The sequence below is a fragment of the Podarcis erhardii genome, assembly GCF_964252035.2.
Source record: "Podarcis erhardii genome assembly, chromosome: 11".
Classification (NCBI taxonomy): Eukaryota; Metazoa; Chordata; class Lepidosauria; order Squamata; family Lacertidae; genus Podarcis; species Podarcis erhardii.
The window spans coordinates 31,372,333-31,385,140 of NC_138501.1; positions in this window are offsets into that span (position 1 = coordinate 31,372,333).

Genomic DNA, 12,808 nt, shown 5'->3' on the forward strand with positions numbered 1-12,808 from the left:
ATTTTGCAGCAAGTTAAAACAAATAAACAAAAACCCTACACATTTCCCCGTTTGTTTCCATAAAGTCAAGCTTGTTTCCATGGGTGCAGCCATGGGGGGGGCAGGGAGGAGCAGCTGCCCCCCTGAAAAATCAATAAAAATACATAGCAAACTCAGGTTCTGCCCTCCCCCCCCCCCAAGAAAGGCCTGCCCCCCTAACAAAAATCCTGGCTATGCCCATTCTTGTTTCCAACACTGTGACTTCCCAATCCTTGTTGTTAGAAATGCATGTCTCTAGCCTATGCATCCCCAAATGGGATGACTGGAAATTAAATTATATCAGGAGAACTGGTGGGTTTTTCTTCCAGATAGATGGAGGCAATCTGTCACCGTTTTCAGCTCCTCTAGGATATTGCACCGATTGAGCCATACACTATGGCTACTTTGTTATGTTCTTGAAATTCAATGCAGATGCAAACCTGTTCCGACTGTGTCGCCAGTGTAGATTTTATGGCTGTTTTGCATTACCACAGCATGGCAAAGCAGATGGCTGGCTGTGACCACATAGCTGGGAATGGCCTGTTCACAGAGAGCATGTGCTTTACATTGCTCCAGGATATCTCTCTGCATATGGCAGCAAGAAGTCCCACTTGCAAGGAAAAGAAAGCATTGCCGTTGTGTTTGTGCACCTGTTCCTTATTTCAAGGAAAGGTTCCTTATTTATGAACCTTATTTACTTGCGAGATGGGCCATAACTGCAAAAAGCCATTTTAATTCAGTACATTAACAGGCCAGTATATTTTAATAAAGTACTATTAATGTTCTGACTTGCACAATACATCAATTTCTTACATTCTCGCCATGTGCTCCTTATCTTATTTCTTTCTGGGATTGCTCAGTCAGCAGAGCGTGAGACTCTCTTAATCTTTGCCCCCACGTTGGACAAAAAGACTCCAGTGTTTTAGGGGTTTGGACTAGATGACCCTCATGGTCCCTTCCCACTCTACAATTCTATCCTCCTTCTTTTCATTGATTTATTAAAAGATTTCCAAACCACATTTCAAGGCAACAACACTAGAAGAAGACAGCTAGTCTGTGCCACTGTTCATTTTGGTGGCTATCCATAAAAGTTACGTCCGTTCTCCACTGTCGAAGGCAGTGCTGAATACCGTTTGCTAGGATTCACAGGTGAGGAGACTGCTGTTGCACTCAGGTCCTCCTTGCAGACTTCCTATATAAGCATTTGATTGGCCATTGCAAAAACAGGATGCTAGACTAGATGGGCCTTTGGTCTGATCCAGCTGGGCTCTTCATATGTCCACTGTCATGTGTGCTCATTATCTTGCTCATTTGTCCTATGCAAAATGAAGCTTCTTGGAGTCAATGTGGTAAGTGCTAGGCTGAACTGCGTGGTATCAGAGCCCAAGGTATCTACTCAGAGGAGAAGGTGGCTCACTCTCATTGCCAGGCTGTGGGAACCTGGAGCTGTGGAACAAGCCAGGAACCGAAGAACATATCGGAAGTCAGAACCAAAGACCAAGCAGTGATACAGCATAGATCATGGGTAGGCAAACTAAGGCCCGGGGGCCAGATCCAGCCCAATTGCCTTCTAAATCCGGCCCATGGACAGTCCGAGAATCAGCATGTTTTTACCTGAGTAGAATGTGTCCTTTTATTTAAAATGCATCTCTGGGTTATTTGTGGGGCATAGGAATTCGTTCACCCCCCCCACAAGGTCTGAGGGACGGTGGACCAGCCCCCTGCTGAAAAAGTTTGCTGACCCCTGGCATAGATCAAAACTTTGTTGCTCAGGCAAGGCTCAGTATGAACCAGGAAGACCTTTACTGTCCAGGAGCAGGCCTGGTACAAGGCAGTTAGGCACCCAAGGCAAACCACAAAATGGTGCGTGCGCGCGCGCACACACACACACACACACACAGCTAGCCTAGAAAAGAAGGGGTAAATGAAGATCTCTATCAGGAAGAAGGGGAAATAAAGATCTGCCTGAGGCAGTCTCCTCACTTTGCCTCACAGGTGGGCCGGCCTTGTCCTGGAGGATCCAATGGCCAACCTGGGTGGGCATGGGCATTGCCAGGATTTTTGTTAGGGGGAGCAGGACTTTTGTTTCAGGGGGGGAGGTCTTTTGTTGGGGGGCAAAACCACTATGTATTTGTATCAAATTTTATTGTTTTAGGGGGGGAACTGCCCCTCCCTGCCCCTGCTTTGCTACACCCATGTCATAGCTGTCAACTTTCAGATTTGAAAATAAGGGATCAGCAGCCTCGAAAATAAGGGATCAGCAGCCTCACCTGTCCCGGGGACAGTCTACAGGATATCTAACAATCTGGGATAGCAGCGCAAAACAGCGCTGGAATAAGGGAATTTCCCGCAAAAAAAGGACAGCTTTGACCCATGTGGGTGGGAGACATCAGTCCTTCACTATGAAGCTGCTACCTGTAGTTCAGTTGTTCACCACATGGGGCAGCTATTCCCAGCTTCTGTCTATCCTGATAGTTATTAATTGCTCTGCCATGAGCACTCTTTTTTTTCATATACTGTACAGTGGTACCTTGGGTTAAGAATTTAATTCGTTCTGGAGGTCCGTTCTTAACCTGAAAGTGTTCTTAACCTGAGGTACCATTTTAGCTAACGGGGCCTCCCACTGCTGCCACCGTGCCGCCACCATGCAATTTCTGTTCTCATCCTGAAGCAAAGATCTTAACCCAAGGTACTATTTCTGGGTTAGCAGAGTCTGTAACCTGAAGTGTCTGTAACCCGAGGTACTACTGTAATACAAATATCAGGAAGTAAACATGGTGGGAGATATGAGTGAGGATGAGTGTGTCAACTCCACCCTTCTCCATTGACATTCTTCTCACACTCCAGCTTGTGTGAAGCACTCATGGAAATTCCCAGCACATTTTGGAACCCTTCCTGGTACCGTATTTGTAATGACTCCTTCCAATCAGTTCCCAGTAAACTTCCAGTGGAAGGAGCTCTACACCTAGCATGACTAGACCTTTCCATCACTCATGCAGCAGCATTACCAGTTGTGCCAGAGAAGGCACGCCTAGAATGTATTTCAAAGGTAGACCTTTTGGGATATAAGCATGATGCTCTGTATCTCATTTTAATGCTGTAACACTGGGGTTTCTCAAAAATTATCCACCTCATCTTCTTTATCTTGAAACTGAGGCAGCAAATGGAAACAGACAACTAATTGGCCATCATGCCTTTGACTTTCTGTTGTCAGATTGCTCAATTAGATGTGTAATAGTGGCCTTAAAGAGTTTGGTATTCTCAGTTTGAATGGGGCCTCTCCTAATGGTTCTTGCCAGGTGAGCAAGGCTAACTTGTAGCCAAAGGAGCCGGATGGTCCTTAAGGTTTGGGATCTTCAATCCAGTGAATATAAACATGGTAAGAATTTGGGAAAGGAGAGGGAGACACCATTTGCAACGTGACAGGGACCTAGTTCTCAGGGCAAATGTGGTGTAGTGGTTAGAGTTTCAGGCTAGGACCTTGGAGATCAGGGTTCAAATCCCCACTTGACCATGGTGGTCATTGGGTAACTTTGGACTAGTCATCAACTCTCAGCCTAACTTTCCTCACAGGTTTGTTGTGCGGGCCATATGAGATGGGGAGAGCCACATACACCGGTGTCTGGGCAGGATCATGTCAGATTGCAGGTGGGGTTCTACTTGACTGAATGCTCCTCCTGTGGCAGGAACGGGGAACATGTGTGACCTTCCAGATGTTAGGCTACAACTCTTGTCATCCCTGACTATTTTGCCATGACAGTCAGAAGGGACTCACCAAGTGACATTGAGCTGCTATGCTAGCTTTCTAGAAAGTAAATGTCTCTGGCTTACTAAATGCGTGAGGTGACAGGGAGGTCAGCATGGGGACATATCACAATGAGCAGTGGACTGGCTCCACCAGTCTGTTTCCACCATGCTGCTATCCCCAGCTCTCCCCTCCTGCCCAGTAGCAGCAGCTCCACTGTACCCAGCCAGCCACTTCTGAAGCCAACAACACCCGGAGGCACAATGGTACCTTACCTCTGGCCAATTACAAAAGAGGACAGAGTCCTGGGTTTTTAATACTTACGTTGAAGAGGGCATTTCAGCAAGTGAGGGAATTTCACCAACTGAAATTCTTTATTTGTCACAACTTTTAACGGTGTGGGAGGCCTGCCCCCCCTTTTTTTGCAACCAGGCACCCTACTTTACAAAGGGCTGCTGGTGTATGTGTACAGCAAAGCAAGATTCCAGGAATATGTTTCCAAATATGTTTCCGTTTGACTTCCAAAATGTTTCCAAATATGTTTCCGTTTGACTTCCAAAATGTTCGAAAACCAAGGTGCAGCTTCTGATTGGTGCAGGTGCCCTAGAAACAATAGCCGACAGCCACATCGGAGGTTCAGCTTCCGAATAACATTTGAAAACCGGAACACTTACCGGTACTTCTGGGTTTTCGGTGTTTGAGAACAAAGGCATTTGAGTACCAAGGTGTTTGAGAACCAAGGTACCTGAAATGGACTGAAAGCAACCTACAAAACTCATAGGTGTCTATTGCCACCTACTGGTTGAGATTTTACACTGATGACTCTTTGTCTTCTCATTTGGAACCTTCAAAATGATTCACAAAAGTTTTAGGTTGGTGTAGTGTGAGCTACAATCAGGCTTCCATGTTTGACAAGCTTCTCATATGCCATTTATAATGAAGTAGGTGCATTCCTCCAAATAGTGTTCATAATATTGGTAAGTCTGTTCCTCATAATATTTCCACTTGAGTCAGGAATACACAGAAAACTACCTAGTTCAAGTAAGTTCATTATATGGATTCCCACCTTTGCTTCTGGCATTTCTGTGGCCTTTAGCAGTGTATGAGTGGGACCATTTCCCCCCAGCACTGAGATGCTATGATGTGTACAGTTGCCAAACTGATCAGAATTCAGGAACTGATCTGTGGTGAAGCTGACAGAACTCGCTCTTCCTCTCCGTGTGTGTGTGTCCCCCCATGTCCGTAACCGTATCCTTGATTGTCAGGATAACTGATGCATCTTTTAATTTTTATGAAGCCCATAAGCAGAACCTAAGTGCAACAGCACTCTCTGCACCTGTGATTCTCAAGAACTGGTATTCAGAGGCATGCTACCGGTACTTCCCACAATTAAGGTAGAACAAGGCTATTGTGAGGAAGAGGAGGAGGAGGAGTTTATTCCAAGCCCACATTCCCAGTATGTTCACACTCCTGTCTCAGCAATGTCTACACTGGTTTGGTCATGTCCACAGAATGGAAGATGGCAGGACCCCCAGGGACATGCTGTACAGGGTGCTGGCTTCAGGCACCAGGCCCACTGGCAGACCAACTCTGCATTACAAAGATTTCTACAAACATGACATGAAGGCTGGCAACATCAACCCTGCCATGTGGGAATCCCTTTCAGACGACTGCAGGGCCTGGAGACAGACAGTCAAGTTGTGCATCCGTAGCAGTGACCAGAGGGGAAGTGACCGCTGGGAGGAACGCAGAGAAAAGAAACGCCATGGTGCAGCTGCGGCAGCACAACCGGACGCCTTCATCTGCCCCAGCTGCAATGAAACATGTCTCTCTCATATCAGTCTCTACAGCATTGGTCGCCAAACTAAGACCCGTGGGCCAGATCAGGCCCAATTGCTATCTGAATCTGACCCGTGGACGGTCCGGGAAACGCTGTGTGGATCGCCAGTGCGTGCGTTCTTTCCCTCTCCCTTACACGGCTGCGGCGGCGCCTCCTCCCTCCTGGCTTCTCCCCACCTTGCCTAGAGGAGGAGGGGGCTGGGTTTTGTTGGTGCCAGCAGCACCAGTGCTCGAGCAGCCGCCATTTTAAGCAGCCCTTCTCCAGAGCCCTTTCACGCACAGCTCATCGTACTTCCGCCGCCACCAGCCCCTGCTGCTCTCAAGACACAGGTAAGCAGCCACCTGAGCTCGTCCGGTGTTGTGGAGAAGGGAGGGGAGAGTCATGGGGGGATGGCTTATAGTCTGGCCCCCCACAATGTCTGAGGGACAGTAGACCAGCCCCCGGCTGAAAAAGTTTACTGACCCTTCTCTACAGCCAGCGCTGTAACATTTCAACAGTTTGGCTTTGCCCACAAAGGCACACTCCACTAGTCTCCTGAGACAGACGGATGCCAACAAACAACAGTTATCAGTTATTTATTTATTTATTTATTTATTTACTTACTTACTTACTTACTACCCGGCCTTCACCCTAAGGCCCCAGGGTGGGTTACAACATTAAAAACAAGTAGTAGCCATTGATATCTTTATCCACCATCTGGAGTGGAGACCAGTAACAGGGAACATGATGGGACATTCATAAACAGCTGTCCTTCTCTCTCACTGCTTCCTTCACGTCTGCCCACAAATGATACCATTTGTGTTCTTTTTCTGGGTCTCATCCTAGAGCAGGAACCCTCTGGATGTTGATGGACTTCACCTCCCATCAGCCCCAGAAAGCATGGTCAATGGCAAGGGATGATGGAAGCTGTAGTTCAGCAGCATCAGCTGAACCAAACGTTCCCCAGTCTTGTCCTAGACGTTCTGCTTGCCAAAAAAGTAATAAGAATTATTGATCAGTTGGCTAATTGCTCTGAATGACCAGCATTTGTGTTACAGTAAGTTCGGTCCATACAATAGTTAGGATGTTAGCTTTTTTAAAAGTTTGATTATGAAACCATCATCTGAAAGACCTAACTGCCTTTTGTGGGTCCCTTTTGTAAGAGCACACAGAAACCTGTAACCAGCCCCTACTATCGTCCCATTTCCCTTTTAAATGTGGATTACAAAATATTTGCAGATGTTTTGGCAAGCAGATTTAAAAGAGTTTTAAACGAGGTAATCCATAAAGACCAAGCAGGCTTTCTCCCAGGTAGACACATGTTTGCTAATACAAGGAACATTATTGACATTCTGGAACTTTTGCAAACAGATATAAACACAAAAGCAGTGCTAATTTTTATAGATGCGGAGAAGGCCTTTGATAATATTTCTTGGAAATTTATGAAGGGAAATTTAAAAGAAATGGGAGTGGGACGAGGGTTTGAGAATGGGATTGATGCAATATATTCAGAACAAAAGGCCAAATTGATAGTTAACAATGTGGTTACAGAAGAGTTCAAAATTGAAAAAGGAACACGACAAGGCTGCCCGATTTCCCCTCTGTTATTTATTTCGGTTCTGGAGGTGCTCTTGAACATGATCAGAGGGGACCGGTTGGTGGAAGGGATTCAGGTCGGAGCGAAACAATACAAACTTAAAGCTTTTGCAGATGACCTAGTTTTGACCCTGCAGGAGCCAGAATCTAGTACGAAAAGAGTATTACAATTGATTCAGGACTTTGGTCGGGTGGCGGGATTTAAATTAAACAAACAGAAAACCAAGGTGTTGGGAAAAAATTTGACAGATACAGAGTCAGAACGGTTTCAGAGAGAAACAGAACTAACTGTTGTTTAAAAAGTAAAGTACCTAGGGGTAAACATAACAGCAAAAAATCTGAGTCTATTTAAGGATAATTATGAAAAATGTTGGTCTGAAATTAAGAGAGACTTGGACAGTTGGACAAAACTGAAGCTTTCTTTGTTAGGCTGAATTGCTGCTATTAAGATGAATGTATTGCCAAAAATGTTGTTTTTGTTTCAAACACTACAGATTGTGGACAAGACGGAGTGCTTCCGGAAGTGGCAGAAAGATATATCTAAATTTGTCTGGCAGGGCAAAAAGCCCAGAATTAAGTTTAAGATATTAACAGACGCGAAAGAAAGAGGGGGCTTTGCCCTGCCAGACTTAAAGTTGTATTATGAAGCCGCAGCTTTCTGCTGGCTAAAAGACTGGCTACTTCTCGAAGACACTGACATACTGGACCTGGAAGGTTTTAACAATGCTTTTGGTTGGCATGCATACTTATGGTATGATAAGGTTAAGATCAATAAGGCCTTTAAGAACCATATTGTCAGGAAAGCAGTGTTTAATGTCTGGACAAAATACAAAGACTTACTGGAAAATAAAACTCCAAGGTGGCTTTCACCTCTGGAAGCTAAGGCCCGAAAAAGACCCAATATGGAGGCCAAATGGCCAAAATATTGGGAAATATTAGAAAAAGACGGAGACAATTGGAAATTGCAGAGTTTGGAGAAAATGAAGGACAAAGTGCGAGACTGGTTACATTATGCTCAGATTAAAGAAGTTTTTAAAAATGACAAAAAGTTAGGGTTCCAGGTGGAGAAATCGAAGTTAGAAACAGAATTGTTAGAACCAAAGACTAAGGTACTATCTAGAATGTATAACTTGCTGTTAAAATGGAACACACAAGACGAAATGGTTAAATCGGCTATGATAAAGTGGGCACAGGACATTGGGCATAACATTATGTTTGAGGACTGGGAAAGGTTATGGACCACTGGGCTGAACTTCACTGCATGTAATGCTCTGAAGGAAAATGTAATGAAAATGATATATAGATGGTACATGACCCCAGTTAAACTTGCCAAAATATACCATTCGTCTGATAATAAATGTTGGAAATGTAAAGAAAATGAAGGAACATTCTTTCACCTCTGGTGGACATGCCCTAAGGTGAAGGCCTTCTGGGAAATGATATATAATGAGTTGAAAAAGGTATTTAAGTATACCTTCACTAAGAAGCCAGAGGCCTTCCTTCTGGGTATTGTCGGCCAGAAGGTGCTAAAGAAGGACCGAACATTTTTTATGTATGCAACAACGGCAGCAAGGATACTCATCGCAAAAAACTGGAAAACTCAAGATCTACCCACACTGGAAGAGTGGCAGATGCAGCTGATGGACTATATGCAACTGGCCGAGATGACTGGCAGAATCCGAGACCTGGGAGAAGAGAGGATTGAGGAAGACTGGAAGAAATTTAAGATGTATTTACAAAAACATTGTAATTTGGTTGAATGTTAAGAAGGATGCTAGATTATAAAAAATTGGCCACCACTAAATTAGATTCTGAATTTGATGATAAGTGAGATTAAAGAAAACATAAATTTTATGGAGAATTGCTAGATTATACTTAAATGAGTGGATATAAGATTGTAAACAAGTTGATAATTTGCTTGGAAAAACCTTTTAACGATGTAAATGGGAGCGGGAGACGTGAGGGAGTCCAAAGAAGTGATGAAACTACGTTGTGATAGAAGTAAGATTGTTTATTATTGGTGTATTTGTATTCAAAAACTTTAATAAATATTTATTTAAAAAAAAAAAAAACCTGTAACCAGCCCCTATCTATGTGTTCAGATCCCAGGGATGTTTAAGCAATTATATCTTATGAAGTGAAGGCTTAGTTGGAACTGGGGCGTGTGGTTACAGGTGTGGGTGACAATTGTGACTTACGTAACTGCATAGTTAGGGTTACCTATTGCAAAGATTATAATTAGTTAAATCAGTATTTATTGAAGTCTCTGATTCATCTGATGTCTTCTGAAGAACTATGTATTTACCCATCTGATTCATGCCATGTTTGACTTCCTGTTTATGCATGCAATTTTGTTGTATTCCAGGCCTGTCTCATTATTCTTGACCTACTTGGTGCATACCTTCTGCCTGAGATGTAGTAGCCATTCAAGGGATTAAGCTTTCGTTTCTCATGCTTCTTTGTATTCAACATCATAGCAAAAGCAGACCACCTTTGCAATGTTTAGCTTTGTTTCATCACTGGCATCCCATCCGAATCCTCACCAGATAGTTTTGTATCCAATTTGCTACCTTCTCATCAACCCGCTTTTGGATACAGGTTGGATACAGATTAGCTATAGATCAGTTGCCTCTTGAGGTGTAAGAACTGAGGGCTATCATCTCATTTAAGGGGAAATGTTTGGGGTAATACCAAATGGGAAAACTAGAAGAGCTGTTTAAGTGAATATGGGAACTCTGTTTCTTCAGACAGTTTTGGTAGGTTGTCAGGGAACTGCCATCGGAGAGTCAGGTGGTGGAAGGGCTCAAGGAGGCTAGGAGACCCTCGGATGCTGAGGAAGGAACCAGCAGGGGGAGAGGGAGAGTTCCTGCAGAAACTCAGTCGGAGGAATGGCTCCAAGATGCTTCCAGTGAGAACAGCGGGGAGGGCTCAGGACCTCCGCTGGGGACGCCTACTCCGCGCAGGAAACTGTCACGCAGAGAATCCAGAAGGAGAGTTTCCGTCAAGGAACTCTTATGTTGGCGTAAATTCCGGAAGCGCCCACTGACGGATTCTGCCAGCGATTGAGGTAGCCATGCACCCATGGCTCCGCGGACTGGGAGAGTTTAGAAACTGATGGCAAAGCTTTGAGGGCTTAAACGCTTACGCACGAGCAGCCCCCTTATCCCATTACATAGGTGAATGGTGGGTTTGTTTTAAGTTATTTACTGAGTGGCACGGTTTGGCCCATCTTTGAGGCAAGGTAACATGACCGCTTCAGGCAGCAGGATCCACAGGTGCGGCAGAGCCTGACATAGATCTTTATATCCATCTTTGGTGCACGCGCTTGTCCCTTCTTCCCTGGCAGGCATAGGGGTGCTATTTTGTGGTTCGCCTCAGGTGACAAGATGTCTTGGGCCAGCCCTGCTGGGTGGGCATTGTACTCTGCACTTCAGTCTTTGCTATATCGGATGATATGTTTCCAGGCTGTGTACAGTGGTACCTTGGGTTAAGAACTTAATTCGTTCTGGAGGTCCGTTCTTAACCTGAAACTGTTCTTAACCTGAGGTACCACTTTAGCTAATGGGGTCTCCCGCTGCCACCACCGTGCAATTTCTGTTCTCATCTTGAAGCAAAGTTCTTAACCTGAGGTACTATTTCTAGGTTAGTGGAGTCTGTAACCTAAAGCATCTGTAACCCGAGGTACTACTGTAATGCCTATGCTACCAAACAGTGAAATCTGGTAATTATCATGCCAGGCAAATGTCTGCTCTCTTGGAGGGTTGGAAATCTGAACAAAGCTTTTAATCCCATGAAAATAACCAGGGAAAACTGCCTTGTGGCCAAAATTAATCGGATAATCTAGCTTTAGGGATGCAGGTGGCGCTGTGGTCTAAACCACAGAGCCTAGGGCTTGCCAATCAGAAGGTCGCGGTTTGAATCCCCACGACAGGGTGAGCTCCCATTGCTTGGTCCCTGCTCCTGCCTGTTGGTTTCTATTTCCCTCACTGAGCAGCAACTGCAGTCACAAGACATTGTTTTGCATTCCACAGTCAAAGTTACTGTTGGATTCCCACGGGAATGGGAGACTGGATGTGACGTACACTGGTTTCCTGTTTTTCAGTGTTCTCTCGGTGTTCTTTGTTTCCGAGAGGAGTTGCTTCTCTGCTCTCACAGAGGCAAGATGCATGTTTGTATTCTCTCAGCATAGAGGGGAAATAAAGTTAAGAATGTGGCACATACTGCTTATCCTTCTGCTGTGTGGACTACTCTGCTTGGGCTCAAGATAAGACGAGCCTGTATCAGCTTCAGATGGGCTGAAGCTGGTCAAAATCTCACACTGCCAACCTAGCAGTTTGAAAGCACATCAAAGTGCAAGTAGATAAATAGGTACCGCTCCGGCGGGAAGGTAAACGGCGTTTCCATGTGCTGCTCACCAGAAGCAGCTTTGTCATGGTGGCCACATGACCCGGAAGCTGTCTGCGGACAAATGCCAGCTCCCTCGGACAGTAAAGCGAGTCGTCTGCAACTAGACCTAACGGTCAGGGGTTCCTTTACCTTTACCTTTAATCTAGCTGTAGATCAAGTCCCAAGATTCTTATTTCAACTTGCAGAGGTAAACTTGAAACCTGACTGCAGTGTTGAGGTCCCAAATCCAGAAATGAGCAAAATCAAATCATGCACTTATTGTCTTAATAATGATATTATTCTTAAGCACACCTTTCTAGATTTGGGGTATGTGTAGCAGAATGAGCAATCTAGGAACACACACAACACCTTTTGTCATTATGTCTTCAAATTTGTGCAATCATAATTGATAGAAATAACTACAATAATGCCCCAGTCCAATTGTCTTGGACATGTCTGTTGGGGGTTTTGACTTTCCCTCTTCAAGTCCTCAAACATGAAGGAGCTCTCTGGATTGAACGTGACCACGAAACAATCTCAGCCAAACAAACAACACACCCTCCTTCTTACATTTAAATACAGTACTGAAAACATATTACAAATACGGTGTGGTCCATAAACCTAGAATGGGTCACAGACGGAATGGGGCCTGGGAGTTTTTCTTCCTAAAACAGGAAGAGCCTCTGGGCAAATACTATCTAGGATGCTTTCTCAAAACAATGTGCTAATAAATGAATTCCAACTTCACAACACAATGGTGAGGGATGCTGACAGAACACTCCTCCCTGACAGCTTCCAGAGTTCTTGAATTTGACATGCAACCACGGGGGCGGGGGGAGTTTTCCATCTTATTTCTTGATTGTGGCATTATCTCTTAGCAGCTGCATGACAGGCAGTTGAAGCTTTTGCCAGTATGGAAACACGTTAGGAGAGCTGCTGATCATAATGGCTAGAAAAGGGGCAAACGTGAAAAATCTAATCTTTACTGAGACCATGTGTTTACTGCTCCAGCAGAATTGTGACTCAGTGCTCACAAATACATTTCCTTGCTTTCATTTGATCCCCTCACTTTTCATGTAACCTTCCGTATTACTTATGTTCATTGCCATAAATGTTCGCAGTCAATTCAACCCATTTCAGATGATCTGAAAGAGCAGAGAAGCCATATGCAGAAGCAGGGCCGGATCTAGGTTTGATGAGTCCCTAAACTACTGAAGGTAATGGGGCCCTTTATTCTTGGAAAC